General features: G+C 48.7%; 1 protein-coding gene across 2 annotated transcripts in view; it reads left to right on the top strand.

Moving 5' to 3' along the window:
- The first annotated feature begins 1,129 nt into the window (after positions 1-1,129).
- The window catches only part of rap1aa (RAP1A, member of RAS oncogene family a), a 39,783-nt gene continuing 24,733 nt past the window's right edge, over positions 1,130-16,179 (top strand). Inside the window, exon 1 of one of the 2 annotated variants that reach the window (XM_064300179.1) lies at positions 1,130-1,267. The gene's annotated coding sequence lies outside the window, so the exon portion shown is untranslated. Of the gene's footprint in view, positions 1,268-2,326; positions 2,466-16,179 lie in introns of those variants that run through there. The other variant, XM_064300180.1, reaches the window with a different exon arrangement.

Here is a 16,179-nt window from a genome sequence, read left to right as displayed (position 1 = left end):
TCTGCCACTCCAAAGGCCCTGCTCCCGACTTCCACGCAACATTGAGGATTTGTGTCAACCAAGACACACCACCAACATCCAGAGCCATCAACATTTCTGGACGAATCTCATCCACCCCTGGTGCTCTGCCACTGAGGAGCTCTCCAAACACCCCAGTGACTTCTGCCACAAAGATGGACTCTGGTCCCCCAGATTGCTCCAGCTCAGCCTCCAAAAAGGGGGGCGTGTCTGTCGGATTCAAGAAGTCCTCAAAGTGTTCCTTCCACCTTTCGACAATATCCCCAGTTGAGGTGAGAGTTTCACCAAAGCTAAGTACAGCCTGAATGGTGTCCCGCTTTCCCCTCCTGAGGTGCCAAATGGTTTTCCAGAACAACTTTGGGGCTGACCGAAAGTTCAAGGTCTCTCCAAACTCCTCCCATGCCCCGGCTTTTGCTTCTGCCACTGCAGCTGTGGCCTGTCTGCTGAATCAGAGGTTCTCCGTGCCAACCAGGCCTGGAATTCCTTTTTCTTCTGCTTGACAGCACTGGAGCACTAATGGGTCCTTGGGTTGTTGCCAGGACATGCACCGACCAGCTTTTCACTACTTATGGTAAACAAATTCAGAGCTAAGTTTACACTGTACAGAATAGGGTTACCGGGACCCATCCCTGGAGCCAGGCCTGGGGGTGCTGTCCGCAGGCGAGCGCCTGGTGGCCGGGCAGCCCACGTGTCTCGGCCGGGCCAAGCTAGAAAAGACTACGTGTGACAACCGTGTGGGCCAACCACTCGCAAGGTTCAGGGTAGGGTTTGGGTGCAATGCCCGTCGGGCAGGGGGAAAGAACAGGGTAGATCTGTGCGTCATCTGCCAGACAAGGGAAACTGATTCTTTGCACGTGGACTCCAATTTATGCCAATCAAAATTTACAAAACCACACAACATGTTTTGCTTACAGTGGGAACAAGGTATTTTTGAAAGTGGCGCTATTAAGTGTGTTCGTCTCTGCTTTTTTTAATAGTTTGTCGCCATATTGCTCAATATGCGCTATATTATTTCAGTCAGAATAGCGTATATCTCCATATAACAAGTATTAAATATTCGGTTTTCTAACATGAATACAGTGGGTGTCATGCATCGCCGTTCCTTGGCCCTTGTGGTGTTGCCCACCGTCTATGGGTGTTGCCCTTTTAAGAGCACAAGCGCGAGAGGCTTGGGGTATGACGTTTCCAGCGCAAAGACCGGAGTTGATCCGTACCTAGACACTAGTGGAGCAGCGGAGAGGGCGAAACGGTGAGTATCACAGCGAACTTTATCCGTAGATTCCCTGCTGTCAGAGCGGGTTACAGCGGGTGCGTGAGGGTGAATTCACGTTATTAGAGTTCAGAGCTCACAACAGTGGAGTCAGACAGCAGGGCTTGGGGATTTATGCTGTAGAATTCTCCAACAAGTCAGACACTGAGTAGACTATTTTACTCGCGAGTTGTGTGAAGGCTACTTAGGCTAGCCCAGGCCGGGCGGAAGGGAGGTAGCTAGCCTGCCCTAGCTATGTATCAGTATTGCTAAGTTAAGTCACATTTTGCAAACGGAACATGGCGGGGGTATATGGTTAGGACAGCTGTGAATTACAAAACCACTAGTAGAACACGGATATTACTAACAGATCCCTTTCTCTCTGTCCGTTTTTCGTAAAGGCTAGACTAATCTTAGACTGAGTGTAGCTAGCTTCGTGAATTGGCTATAACGGTTACAAACTAACGTTCGCTATCAAACCTGTCAGCAGTGAGGGATGATCAACTGCTAGTTGACAAAGTAGCTAGCTTGTATAGGATGGCTAGCCATTTAGCTTTAGTTAGTTTGTATAGTTAACGATGTCTAGCTCGAACGAAAGTTTAACGTGTGAGCTTGCTAAATTATCCAGTACACTATCAAATTAGCTGAAGCGCATCACTGAAGCCGTCTGCTTCAGATTAGCTCTTTCGCCAGTTAGCCAATTAGCAAAATATCATTAGACCTATTGCCCCCATTAAAAAAAACAGCACATTGTTACATGTACGACTAGCTTGCCTGTCTCTCTGCGTTGTACTGTAGCTAAACGTCACTCTGCTTTGTTTACTATCTAACGTAGCGTTAATATAATTTGTTAGCTGTATCTTTGATAGGCTGTGTGCCATCTGACTGGAACGTTAGCTAATGGTAAATGGCTAACACACTTAGCCGTTTTCTCATCTTGTCTAGTCTAGTTAGGTAGTTTTTCTGTGTTGGCTGATCCGTGTAGTCTACGCTTGTAACACTGGATAGAATAAGCGGTTATGTTCAGTAGTATTTTATCTAGCTAATATTTAGCTTGCTAGCTCAAATCAATTTCCAATGTTAGAGCTTTAAGTACTTTTTTGGCCTAGCTTTAGCTACGAAGTCAGCTGTGACTGAATCCAGACGGTCTGCACTGAGCTAACGTGGGTTCAATGTGGACCGAGAACGCAGACTAGCAGTAAGTTGGTTAATATCACCTTATTTCATAACCGTTCATTTGTGAAAGCATAGGTAACTGGCCATCTTCTTCTACTTTGATACGTTACTGTATTGTTTTCAACAGTGAAACGTTTAACTATTTACGCAGCAAGCTAGTTAACATACAAAGATAGTGCGACACATTTTGAAAATAATACTGAGTCCATATGTAGATTGATGGGTCTTTAGTGGGTGGGTACCCTGCTAAGCATCTCATTTTAAGCGGACGTCATCTGTATTGTAGAAAAAACAGCTTTATAGGCTGTCTAGTAACGTTTTACAATAACAAAATTATTTTTTGAACGGATTATTAGCTCGCTTGGCCTAAACTCAAGCAATTATCTCAAAAGCAAACTGGCTGCATTTCACTTATTCGTTATTTTTCTTAAGGGAGTGTTGGAGAGATCGTAAAACCCTAACTATCTCGCTGCTTGCTGGCGTTTTGTAGGATGATACATCACAGTGGATGGTGTACGCTTGTTTTCCAAATATGGCGCCCTAGCTCGTGCTGTCTGGATAAATATTTACGCGAATGCTTCCAACCAATTCCCAGGTCCAGTCACAAAATGCTGCTACATGATACCCAGATTCAGGTGCGGATTTAAGTTTCTCTTTGAGGCATTAGAATCCAAAAACACTCTTTAGCCTGGAATATGCCTGCAGTTTATTTTTTTATTGGGGCAGTTTTTTGAGAGTAATTGTTGTCCTGCGTATCTGCAAATTGTTAATAAAAGATTTGAAAACAAATCCAGTTTTCACCTTGCTGTTTGAAAAATACTTGAACCATTCTCAGTTGCATTTGGCAGGTGCAAAGACCTGCATGCCTTGGCCTACTTCCTGCATTTTATGGCAGTCAATGTTCCTGTCCTAAATATATATATTTTAAATGTACAGTTATGTAAGCTCTTAAATAATCAGATGAGTGGGATGTAGCCTGATAGCTCAATATCAGTTCATGTCCATGGACTCAAACATAAGGCCCTATAGATAGGACTGTCTTAACCAACAAATGTGCTTTAAGATGAATGAAGGCAAAATATGCAATCTACTTTTGTATCTTGTAGTTTCATTCCCTTCAGATTGTCTGTCCTTTTTTATGTGCTTGTCTTCGTATTTCTAGCTGTGGTATGTTCAGTTAATTTCATGTACGTATAGTCAACCCACTATATAAAGCTATTTGGTAAGTTATGGAACCAGGGAAATGTTGCATTTTTGTCCCCAGTTCCCTGCTTTGTGTGATTTTTCTCCATTGATCTGTTCGTGGTAATGGACAGGAAAATGACTGGCCTTCGCTAGGGGCTTTTGCCTTTCAGCGCTTCCCTCTCTGAGGACAGAAATACGCCTGTCGCAGGAGAGCACAGGCTGTCTGTTCCATACGCATCCGTAAGTGTCCTGTATAAATCAGCAGAATGTTTTTCCTGGTGTGGTTTTTTTTATCCCCGCAGACAGTGCCTCCCTAATAATAGCTTCTCTTCCCTGCGGGGCACAAGTGTGGTCTATTTTGGGCTCTGAGTGAAAGGATGCCCTCTTAGTCACCTGCCGTAATTAGCTGAAACGTTTATTGGAATCCTCTCAGACGGTTCTTGAGCAGTGGGTGCCCCTGCGCCGGAGTTGGAGAGCTGCGAGCCTGACCATAAGCCACAGAGCTAAGCTTCCTGCACAGGCCGTTAGACCTTCCCGGAGGTGGCGATTGCACCCGGCTGCAAGCCTCATAATGAACATGGAGCTCGTTCAACAGCAGTGGGCAGAGGCCTGGTCCACACAGGTGGAGGTTGTGGGTGGTGTGAGAGTAGATGGTGGTGTTGGAACCGTGTCGCAGGACTTTGCAGTGAAGCAGGGGCTCAGGCCGGCCAGTTCAGTCCTGAATAGGACCGACACTGTGACCTGCTCCCCCTTTAGGCAAAAACGACCGTGACAAACCAGTTCTGTTTGTGCCCTTCAGAGCTCTGTTGTGCACAGTCCCAAGTCCCTCATCTCCAGGCAAATCCGGGTCAGTGACGTACCTGCGGAGGCTGTTACCCCCGGGGTTACGCGTCACACCTGTAAGTAATGAGCACAGGGGCAGTAATGAGCATCTCCACCAGCCATGTTCTGCGAGGATGTGTGTTCTCCAAAGCCTGACCTGGAACAGGGATTTGCCTTCATTTAGCAGAACCTGGTCGAGGTTGCACAAGGAGAACAGCTTCCCCATCAGCATTCCATCCCAGCAATGGCCGGATAACTGACATGTCGGCTCATTCAGAGTATTTTGAGAAAGTGTGATGGAGCACCTTGAATGGCTGTTTTGAGCAGCTTGATGGGGTCTGAATCCGGGCTGTGTCTGAATCAGCGCCCCCTGCCTACTATTGAGTGTACTACTAGTGTACGACTCGTATACTCAGTAGCCGGCGAGTGCACCCATTCATACATGGCCATGGTCTGCTTACAGCCTGCTGTGGGAGTGTGGGAGAGGGACCTCCACGAGGTTGTTTGGCAACAGTGCTGTCACTTCCTGTCCCGCTCAGGCCCGTTCCCTTTGACCTTTACTGTGGGGCCTAACGGGGCTGTTGGGGCCATGCTTACGCACCTAAAGGAGGCGCTGCAGGTTCCTCTCGTTTCGGCTGCATGTTGTTTTTTTCTGGTATTTAGCTGTGGTTTGTGTGCTAAGTTGTTCTTTCTGGTACTGAGCTGTGGTTTGTGTGCTAAGTTGTTTTTTCTGGTACTTAGCTGTGGTTTGTGTGCTAAGTTGTTCTTTCTGGTACTGAGCTGTGGTTTGTGTGCTAAGTTGTTTTTTCTGGTACTTAGCTGTGGTTTGTGTGCTAAGTTGTTTTTTCTGGTACTTAGCTGTGGTTTGTGTGCTAAGTTGTTCTTTCTGGTACTGAGCTGTGGTTTGTGTGCCAAGTTGTTTTTTCAGGTATTTAGCTGTGGTTTGTGTGCTAAGTTGTTTTTTGGTACTTAGCTGTGGTTTGTGTGCTAAGTTGTTTTTTCTGGTACTGAGCTGTGGTTTGTGTGCTAAGTTGTTTTTTTTTGTACTTAGCTGTGGTTTGTGTGCTAAGTTGTTTTTTGGTACTGAGCTGTGGTTTGTGTGCTAAGTAGTTTTTTTGGTACTTAGCTGTGGTTTGTGTGCTAAGTTGTTTTTTCTGGTACTTAGCTGTGGTTTGTGTGCTAAGTAGTTTTTTTGGTACTTAGCTGTGGTTTGTGTGCTCAGTTGTTTTTTCTGGTACTTAGCTGTGGTTTGTGTGCTAAGTAGTTTTTCTGGTACTTAGCTGTGGTTTGTGTGCTAAGTAGTTTTTTTGGTACTTAGCTGTGGTTTGTGTGCTAAGTAGTTTTTTTGGTACTTAGCTGTGGTTTGTGTGCCAAGTTGTTTTTTGGTACTGAGCTGTGGTTTGTGTGCTAAGTTGTTTTTTTTGGTACTTAGCTGTGGTTTGTGTGCTAAGTTGTTTTTTGGTACTGAGCTGTGGTTTGTGTGCTAAGTAGTTTTTTTGGTACTTAGCTGTGGTTTGTGTGCTAAGTTGTTTTTTTGGTACTGAGCTGTGGCTTGTGTGCTAAGTTGTTTTTTCTGGTACTTAGCTGTGGTTTGTGTGCCAAGTTGTTTTTTCTGGTACTGAGCTGTGGTTTGTGTGCTAAGTAGTTTTTTTGGTACTTAGCTGTGGTTTGTGCCATGGCTGTGGTGGATTAGGCAGGAAAGTGAAAGTTCCTTTTGAAGGAATGAGAAATAATTAAAATTGGTTAAAGTTGAAACTCCATAACTTTGGGGGGGGGGGGGGGGGGGGCATTATTGGGGTCCGTAAGTTCACCAGATCGGCCTTCCCGGTGGATTGGTGTGTTTTCTCTGCTTGATGGGCGGTGTAGCTGAGGGTCAGGCAGAGTGCGCTGTCATGTTCATGTTCCCAGAGTCTGTGGAGGGGCGTGACCCGCTTCCCTGGTGTAGGAAACGGAGCTTACTGCTGAACGGGCAGTAGGGAGTGTGTAAACCCCCCCCCCCCCACCTACACATAGACACACATACACACATACACACGCTCAGATACAGAATCTCAGATACAGCTGTGTGTGGTGTCGTCTCTTTCCCTTTGGCGGTTCGCGGAAGTGAGGTGTGCGTCTGCTTGGGGCCACTTCATGGGCATGTGCTGCATTATTAATTCCACCTGAAAGGTGATCAGCTCCAAGCAGTTAAAACGGCTCATGCTCTGTATTGGGCAGCGTGGGTGTGCTGCTGTCGACACGTAGCTACTGCTCCCCCAAAACCTCTACTGCCCCCCAAAACCTCTACTGCTCCCCCAAAACCTCTGCTGCTCCCCCAAAACCTCTACTGCTCCCCCAAAACCTCTACTGCTCCCCCAAAACCTCTGTTGCTCCCCCAAAGCCTCTACTGCTCCCCCAAAACCTCTATTGCTCCCCAAAACCTCTATTGCTCCCCAAAACCTCTACTGCTCCCCCAAGCCTCTACTACTCTCCCAAACCCACAGTGCACTGGAGGCTGTCTGACACAAAACTGCATTCAGAGCCACGCTGATGTCATCGCCTCTTCCGCTGCTTTTCGGGGGTTTTTTGTTAACGCTCTGTGTGTGTGTGGATGGGTCCTGCGGCCCGCCGTTGGATCCGGACTATTCCTGCGTCCTGCGCGAGCGTCAGACTTGCGGTGTGTGTTTGGTGTCGTGTCGCTGTAGGAAGGGAGCGTGTGCTTGTCTGGGCTGCTCTGACTTAATGAAGGAGGGTTCAGAGATGATTAGCTTTCCATGCTGGGAGGAACTGTGGCTAGAATTGTAAAAAGAAAAAGAAAGAAAAAAACGGGGCAAGAAATGTCCCAGCATATTTATCTTTCTCTTCCCGCTCCAGTCTGAGGGTGACTGTGGCACAGGGGTTCCTCAGACTTGGGGCCAGTTCAGTTCTTAATGACCCCCCTCCATCTTTAGTAAACGTAATCAGGTTTGGCCCCCCATGCATGGCCAGCGAAATGAATGGAGGTGCATTGTAAGATGGCTGGTCTGCCAAATGGGCTTTGACTGGATGAGCCGATGGCTGCTCTATCCCGGAGATCTGTCCCCTGCACAGAGGCCTTCACCGTGCACACAGCAGTGAATTTTACTGGCATGACGTCATTCTGCACGGAACGGGCCCAGCTTCTCATTCCCCCTGGTGCAGTAGTGGACCTCGCAGTCTCTCAGGGGCAGAGGTAGGTTTTCAGCTGTGAAATCGAGGCCGTTTGTAATCTTCCCGGTTTGATGTGCAGTTGTGAGGCTCGTCTGCATGGAGACGGAGCGCAGCAGACGTGCCGAGCAGAGCCTGGACGGAAAGCTGGAGTATCAGTTACTCTATCCGCGCTCTGAATAGGGTGGAGCTCTGCCGTGCGTCAGCGCACGGACATGTAATCCGGACTAATGGCCCGTCTTTCAGGGGAAATTCGGTTACGGTTTGTTTTGTGTGGGTCTTTTTGGCTGGAGATCCCCCCTCGTCTGAAAAGGCCTGAAATGGTTGGGGTCGCCGTGCGGGACGATTTGGGTTTCCATGGCTGTCGCTTTGCGGCGCAGCGTTTTGAAACGTGAGAACAGCGGAACCGTCGTTCTGCTGCCGGGTTTCACTTCCGGGGCCTCGTCAGCTCCATTCCACCTCTCCAAAGACTACAATTCCCATCATCTTTAAAAAAAAAAAAAAAAAAGAAGCTCTTTGCAATGGGCGTGTTGTGTGAGAAGTAGCAGGTTACCCCGGGCTGCATTAATTGCTTCTAAAAAACAAGCTCTCTGCCTTAGGGGCTAGTTTGGAGAAAAGTATTTTGGCTTTAAGACGGAGACTTTAGGCTGAATATCCAGCAGTCGAGCTGGTGCCCAGCCCGCTGGTTTAGGGTTTGATGTGTGAGAGTTTGGTCTGTAAGTCTGAAGTGGTGTAATAGCCTTAGCTCTATTTAGTACACTATTACAGTTGTCTAGTTTCAGGGACACTATTGCAGCTCTGTCTGCAGGGTGCTGACAGAAAAGGAGGCTGTTTTTGGAGCTGTTTTGGCGGGTGCGGGGTTGGGGTTGGAGTTGGGGTTAGGGTTAGGCTCAGAAGGGCCGTTCGCAGGGGCAGACTCCACGCTGTCTCTTGTAATGGCATGCAACCCCTCGTTCTCCTGACACAGCCGCATGCAGGGCAGCTGTTTCTCGGCTTTTAAAAAGAAGTGATTCTGTTTATTTATTCCCTCCTCTCGGTTTCTGCTTTTCTCGTGGTATGTGTTTTTTTTTTCTTCCCCTTGCCTCTTTTCCCCTCATGAACTAATGAAACCAGACGATGCAGTATTCGTCAAATAGCCTACCTCCAGGAATCACTTTCAGTTATTAATATTAAATTCAGCATAAATGGTAATGTCATAAGCTACGTAAGCAAACAACTGCAGTTAGCCTAAATGGTAGTTATCAAAGCCATCCTGAAGTGCTCTTAGTCAGTAGCCCCATTCCGGTTTGAAATGTAGGCTATTGAAAATGGGAACTGTTTCTGAAAGGCCCGTTCCAGCCAGTCTTTGTGTGCGTGTGGCTTGGGTCAGGAAGGGCCGGAGTGAGAATGCTCGCTGGCTTTGATGTGGGTCAGACCCGGCCGTTTCCCGGGCTGGCGGTGCGGAGCCGCGGAGTTGGCGGCTGGATCGGGAGGCGTGCCGAGGAAAGATGGCGGGTGTGCTTCAGGGACAGTTTTACTTCCTCCCATTCGCCAGACTGGTGCCCTCCCGCAACTCTTAAGTAGGCAGTGTACTTCGTAAGAAGTAGAACTTTTTGAGCAAAAAGACACAATGAGAACAACTGAAGAACAAAAAGACGCGGTGTTGTGTGTTCTCACGGTGCAGTGTGCGACGGCCTACAGGGAGAACTTTTAGAAAATGTCTTTCTTGTTCTCCGACCTCCCCCTCTCAGCTATTGGTCCAAATATCACATGGTTGTTTACGTCACGGAGTTCAGAGGGCACACTTCACATGCTTATGTATGGAGAGTCAACGCCAATCTCTGTTCTGCAGAGATGGGAATTCTGTGAGATCCCGCATGTTTGATGAATGGTGCTACTTGTTTCAGCAGGTCATCAAAACGCCTAGCACACATTCGGAAATAAGAGAAAGTGGACCCCCTCGTCTAAACTCCGCATTTGCCGAATGTACAGACAAAACTCTCCATTCTCCGTCCTACTCTGATTTAGAGGGCGAACGTACCATCTCCTTTGCCTTTTTTTTCTTCTTTTGCATAGCTAGATAAACTAAAGGCACTTTAAACACTTGAAACTTTTTGTTTTGTGTTGTGATCTCACGTAGCCCTTCTCTTTATACATCCATGGCGTAGCCGCGAGACGGAGGTTTGGGCGAGGTTCCAGCCCCGGTTAATAGCTGCCTCGTAATTATTCATAATTATTCACGCCCCAGCGGCGTGGAGTGACTTTAAACGGTGCGGTGTTCTCACTGAGTATACTGACAACAGGGTTCGTGGACATGTTTGCTGGTGGTTCTCAATCCTGAAGTTCTTTCTTCTTACTGAGTCAGCTTTAACACGTTAATGTCGCATCTTCAGGGCCCTGAATTTTCCCTGATCATGTGACCAGGGATAAATGTAACTTGTATTTCAGTCTTTGTCCTCAGAACTGCACTGTGGGCACTGTAATCAGCAGTTAGCAGTTAAAGGAACATGACCTATTTCGCAGTTAAGAGCCAGATGAAAAGCCTGCTGCAGCAAGGAAGCAAATTTCCATTTAGTTGATTCCTTGAGATGATTATGGTACTGGAATGTGTTGGTTGCTTAATAAGTAGCTTGAAAGAGCTGTACTGCCCTCTTGGTGTTGGAGGATGGAATGACAGGTTGAAATAAGATGTCAGAAAAAACTTCCCACCTTACGCAAGAAACCCTGTAATGACCGTCTGTTCTTTTAAGCTCACTGTGATCTCCTCTCGCCCTCATCACCGTTTCTCTAAGTCATATGTTTCCTGATCTGGCCCAAGCATTTTCTCCTATGCTCAGATTTCTGAAATGTAGGTTGGGTGCCGGCATGTTTAAAAGCATGAAAATGCACTTCATTTTACTGAAAAGCAGCTTGCATAATGACATTATGGCTACTTCAGCCACACCCATTGCTGGGTGCATACAGGTGCATACAATCAAGCGTATTGGCATGCAATCTCCACAGACAAACATTGGCATTAGAATGGGTCGTACTGAAGAGTTCAGTGACTTTCAGCGTCTGCCCTGCTAGAGCTGTCCCAGTCAACTCTGTGTGCTGTTATTGTGAAGCGGAAACGTCTAGGAGCAAAAACAGCTCAGCCGCAAAGCGGTAGGCCACACAAGCTCACAGAACGGGACTTCTGAGTGCTGAAGCGCGTAGCGTGTACAGATCGTCTGTCCTCGGTCGCCGCACTCACTACCGAGTTCCAGACTGCCTCTGGAAGCAACGTCAGCACAATAATTGTTTGTTGGGAGATTCGTGAAGTGGGTTTCCATGACCGAGCCGCCGGACATAAGCATAAGACCACCATGTGCAATGCCAAGTGTCGGCTGAAGTGGTGTAAAGCACACTGCCATTGGGCTGGAGTTCTCTAGAGCTCTCTGGAGTTATAAATCATGCTTCACCATCAAGAAAACTCTACCTGTCTGAATGCATAGTGTCTAGTGTAAAGTTTGGTGGAGGAGAATAATGGTCTGGGGCTGTTTTTCATGGTTTGGGTTAGGGCCTTTCCTGTGTCAGCATGACAATGCTCCCAGGCATAAAGCGAGGTCCATAAAGAAATGGTTTGCTGAGTTTGGTGTGGCAGAACTTGGCTGGCCTGCACAGAGCCCTGACCTCAACCCCACCCAGCACCTGGGATCATCATGCGAGCCAGGCCTAATCGCTCAATCAGTGCCCAACATCGCTGATGCCTTCCCCGAAGAGTGGAGGCTGTTACAGCAGCAAAGGGTGGACAAACTCCATATGAATGCCCATGGTTTTGGAATGAGATTTTCAACTAGCACATATGGGTGTGATGTCCAGGTGTTCACATACTTTTTACCGTATAGTGTCTCTTTAATTATCCTAGAAATATTAGACATAAAAACCTTCAGGTTCAATTAAAAACATGCATTAAAACAGGTTTTTTTTTTTTTTTTTTTTAGTGATTTCAGAAGTAAGCTATTTAAATAGATCTCAGTCCTTATGGCCTTTTGTGGATGAACACTAACACCCATGCCTTAATAGATTAATGTCACCCCTCTTTCTTTCCAGTGCATTCTTTGTTCTCTTTTTGTGCGCGTGCGTACGCGTGTGTGCGTGTGTTCTGCACGGGTTCCTTATTGAAAGTGAACGAAGCCGTTTCCCGTCTGAGGAGAGTGACGGGACTTCCTGTTCCTCTGTCTCTTCTGACGGCGGTTTTCATGCCCGTGGCGACGGGTGGCAAAGTCCAGCGCTTGCCCTTGTTGACAGTCGCGCTGCGCCGTGCGCCTGGCGTCCGGCTCCTGCCCGCCTGCGTGCGCGAAGCGGCCTAAATATATCCTGGCCTCCAGGCGACGTCATTCCACTCCACAGGCTCCCAGCAACGTGTGTTCAGAGGGCTTCACAGGGAGCTGAGTGCTGGCAGTTACCTGTCCTTCTCAGAGGCTTAAAAACCGCAATAAAAAGTCAATGTACATCTATATACGCACACAGGTGCACGCCGTCGATAGTCGTATCCGGGTACCTATTAGAGACGGAATACTTATGAGTACCACCAGTGTAATTTGATGGGTGTGTGTGTGTTTTGTGAAGGGTGTGTACGGTGATGAGTGCATTACTGTGTGTGTGCTGTGTGACGTCAGGCTGGTGGGGGTGTGTTACCTGCAGTGCTGTTGGTAGAAGCCAAGCGGTGCCTCAATAACAAGACTTAGCCTATCACCTGGAAATATTTTTTAAAAACCTTTTAGCCATGAGTGAATGTGCTGCGGGCTCAGTACTGTTAATTATTATTCGAAACAATTATTTTCACCAATACAAAGTTGTGTTTTCATAGCATTGTATACTTTAGGTGGTAACACTTCCTACAGGAGCATCTTTAAATTTTGCCAGCATGTGTGGGTTGAAGTATTTCAGTTACGCATTGTACCCAGGCCTGCTGTCTGCACTGTTGTCTTCTTTGAGGTGTTGAATGCCAGCTACTAGCCTTCCTCTATACGTACTGAATCTGAGCTTGTAGTTGCTCATGTGGAACTCAGTTTGAGCTCAGTTTGCGGGTTCCTCAGTTTGATCTCAGTTTGTCAGGTTCCTCAGTCATTAATTCTGCCGCGTTGTTTTTGTAACGGACATTACACCTTGCACTCTGACAGTACACCTCTTCTACTTGCGTCATGAATGAATGTGGGTTTAATTTTGTGCCTTTGAAAAGCGATATTTCTTTGTTCCCACGACATGGACAGCTCCCAGTTAAAAAAAGGAATGAACTTGGCTGTGTTTTTGGTGGGCTGGCCTCAAAGGTTGTCAATCATAAGAAAGATTATGAGAGAGACCACAATGGCATGTTCTCAAAAGATTAGCAATTAATCTTACTTGTGCTATGTTGTGCTTCCTTTTCAGGATACAGGCATTTTTGTTATTAAAGATACAAAACCCATCTCTCCTGTGATGCTCATGCAGGCTGATTTCTTTTCCTTATATGCCTTATCGGAGAGTTTATCGGAGGCACCCAAAACCCCCATTTTTCTTATTTTTTGCCATGTGAGATTTTAGAAGGGGGGTGTTGTGGGGTGGGGGGGGTGCTGTGGGAGTAGGGGGTGTTGTGGGGTGGGGGGGGGGTGCTGTGGGAGAAGGGGGGTGCTGTGGGTTGGGGGGTGCTGTGGGAGAAGGGGGTGTTGTGGTGGGGGGGGGGGTGCTGTGGGAGAAGGGGGTGCTGTGGGGTGGGGGGTGCTGTGGGAGAAGGGGGGTACTGTGGGGTGGGGGGTGCTGTGGGAGAAGGGGGGTGCTGTGGGGTGGGGGGTGCTGTGGGAGAAGGGGGTGTTGTGGGGTGGGGGGTGCTGTGGGAGAAGGGGGGTACTGTGGGGTGGGGGGTGCTGTGGGAGAAGGGGGGTGCTGTGGGGTGGGGGGGATTCCTCAGGAGTGGGGGGCAGCAGTGGGAGTGGAAACGAGGTCAGGCGGGGGGGGTGGGGGGGTTGAGCCAGGCTCCCTCTGGCTGGAGAGTGCGGACGTCCCCCCCTAGGCCCCCCTGCCCGGCATTCCTTTGACGGTATGTTAATGCTCTCCTCACTTCACGATTACATCAATTTTGTTTTCCATCCGCACAGTCTCCCTCCAAATGCTAACAGCAACTGCGCTCTGAAGCAGAATTTGATCAGATTTGCCTCGGACCAGCTCCAGTTCCTGCAGCCGCAAGCCTGCAAGGAAAGTAGACGTCGGAGCTGCAGAGTTAGAAAAGTGGGTTTTTGTTAGAGTTTACTAGCAGCTGCTTGATGAGGTTGAGCAGCCTGCAGAACGTGTGGGATTAGAGGCTTCGCAGGAGTGGCGGCTGTGTTTATATGTTTACAGGTGATAACTCTTGTGAGCGTGTAACGGATTACGCAGGGGTGGAGGAGTTATGGGTTTCTGCAGGGTTTGCGTTTCTAACCCGTGTGACTGCCGTCTTCTGCTGGGTCTGTCCTGGACCTGGATGTTGTCTGAATGCTCTCCGGGCCTTCAGTCAGGCCTCGGTCCGTTTCTGCCAGGTCTGTGCGTCTTCAGCGCCGTTTATTCCCGTCTTTGTCCTTCGCGGGTGAGCGAGCCGGGCTCGCCGCGTTTCCCCGCTGTGCAGCGTGGATGTTGTTCGTTAGCGGCGGCTCTGGTGATGCTAAAGCTCTGCCTCGCTGCTCAGGTTATGCACGTTAGTGTTAGCCGCGGCTCTCCCTCACTGCTCAAGTGATGCACGTTAGTGTTAGCCGCGGCTCTCCCTCACTGCTCAGGTGATGCTCGTTAGCGTTAGCCGCGGCTCTGCCGCACTGCTCAGGTGATGCCCGTTAGCGTTAGCCGCGGCTCTGCCGCACTGCTCAGGTGATGCCCGTTAGCCACGGCTCTCCCTCGCTGCTCAGGTGATGCCCGTTAGCGTTAGCCGCATTGCTGCCTCACTGCTCAGGTGATGCCTGTTAGCGTTAGCCGCCGCTCTCCCTCGCTGCTCAGGTGATGCCCGTTAGCGTTAGCCGCATTGCTGCCTCACTGCTCAGGTGATGCCCGTTAGCGTTAGCCGTAGTGCTGCCTCACTGCTCAAGTGATGCGCGTTAGCCGCGGCTCTGCCTCGCTGCTCAGGTGATGCCCGTTAGCGTTAGCCGCCGCTCTCCCTCGCTGCTCAGGTGATGCCCGTTAGCGTTAGCCGCGGCTCTGCCGCACTGCTCAGGTGATGCACGTTAGCGTTAGCCGCGGCGCTCCCTCAGGTGGTGGACTGGGTACCGTCATCCCTGTGTTCTCCTCTGCTTGCCAGGGCGTCGCTGCTGTTGGTTCCCTGACCTGCGTGTGCTGCCTCATGTTCGCCCGTGTTTGGTGACAGTGATCTCTGGGAGCGGCTTCTCTAAGATCCCTGCGATGTAATTAGATACCTAAACGATGGTTCTGTTTTCGCTAATGCTGAATAAACACGCAGCCCTTCCCGTTAGCAGCTTGAACTGGTTGGATTCTTTGAGCCAGTTAGCATCGCTAGGAAGCAGCCGGTAATGCTAAGGCTAGGCTGCTTGTTTACTTGGTTTCTTTCTTCAGCTTGGCTCACTGCCTGTGACCCCCAGTGAAAACCCCTGGGTCTCTCTTTAGTTTTGTATTTCTGTAATGGCCAGCAGCCTCTGTCGAGTGGACCCGCACTGTGGACGCACACAATAGGAGTTTGGCGGCTGGCTGATCTAATTTGATCTGCCTCCTGGCTGGCTTTAATCTGAGGGCGCTGACCACTGTAATCAGGCGGAGGGCTCTCAGAGCGCTGATAAAACGGCTAGCCATGCAGCTAATCGGAACTGACTGACGGCAGCATGGGCTGGACCGGGCATGGCGGGCGTGCCGAAAGCTCCCGGTGCCTTCACAGAGTGCCAGACACGCGCATGCATCCATGTGTGCACGCGTCCACGCACACACCCTCACACAAACCCGTGACCTCTTCTTTGGCTCATGACCACTGACCGTATAAGCTCATGACCATTGACCGTATAAGCTCATGACCAACCTTTCCACAAAATCTTGTGCAAATCTGAATCCATTCGGGAGTTATGCGCCTTTTTGTGATAGGCTACACCCATCGCCACACCCCCTCTTGGTCAATCGGCCTTGAAAGTTACTCAGCTGTACCTTCGGTCATGACCAACGTCCATGCCAAATTTCAGCCTCCTGGGGCGAAAACTGTGGCTGCTATGGGGTGGGACACTTCTGTGGACCAACCGACCGACCGACCGACAGACAGAGCTATAGAGCTGCTGGTCGCAGCTAAAAACTACAGCAGTAATGCCTGTTATTTTAGGTGGAGTCGACCGTTATTACAAATGAGAAAAATTGATGCTTGGAAAAAAAAATAAAAACACACTAGTCCTACTTTTTGTAGTGCTGACTAGTGTAGTATGGAATCATGGAGCTTTGTGATAATTGAAGGTTTATATTCAGAAATGTATGTTAAGCATGGTGTTAAGCGTTGGTAAGAACGTTCAGACTTCATGACCAGATGGCTGTGGTGTTCAGGTGGTTTCCTTGGGTTCATTGTTGAGGTTTTTTAAAGTTCTTTTTCTGTGTTTTTGTATTTTTATTTGAAATTTCTCCTTTTCCATCCCTGA

This window comes from Anguilla rostrata, chromosome 11 (genome assembly GCF_018555375.3).
Source record: "Anguilla rostrata isolate EN2019 chromosome 11, ASM1855537v3, whole genome shotgun sequence".
Taxonomy (NCBI): Eukaryota; Metazoa; Chordata; class Actinopteri; order Anguilliformes; family Anguillidae; genus Anguilla; species Anguilla rostrata.
This window is presented reverse-complemented; position numbering and strand designations above follow the sequence as displayed.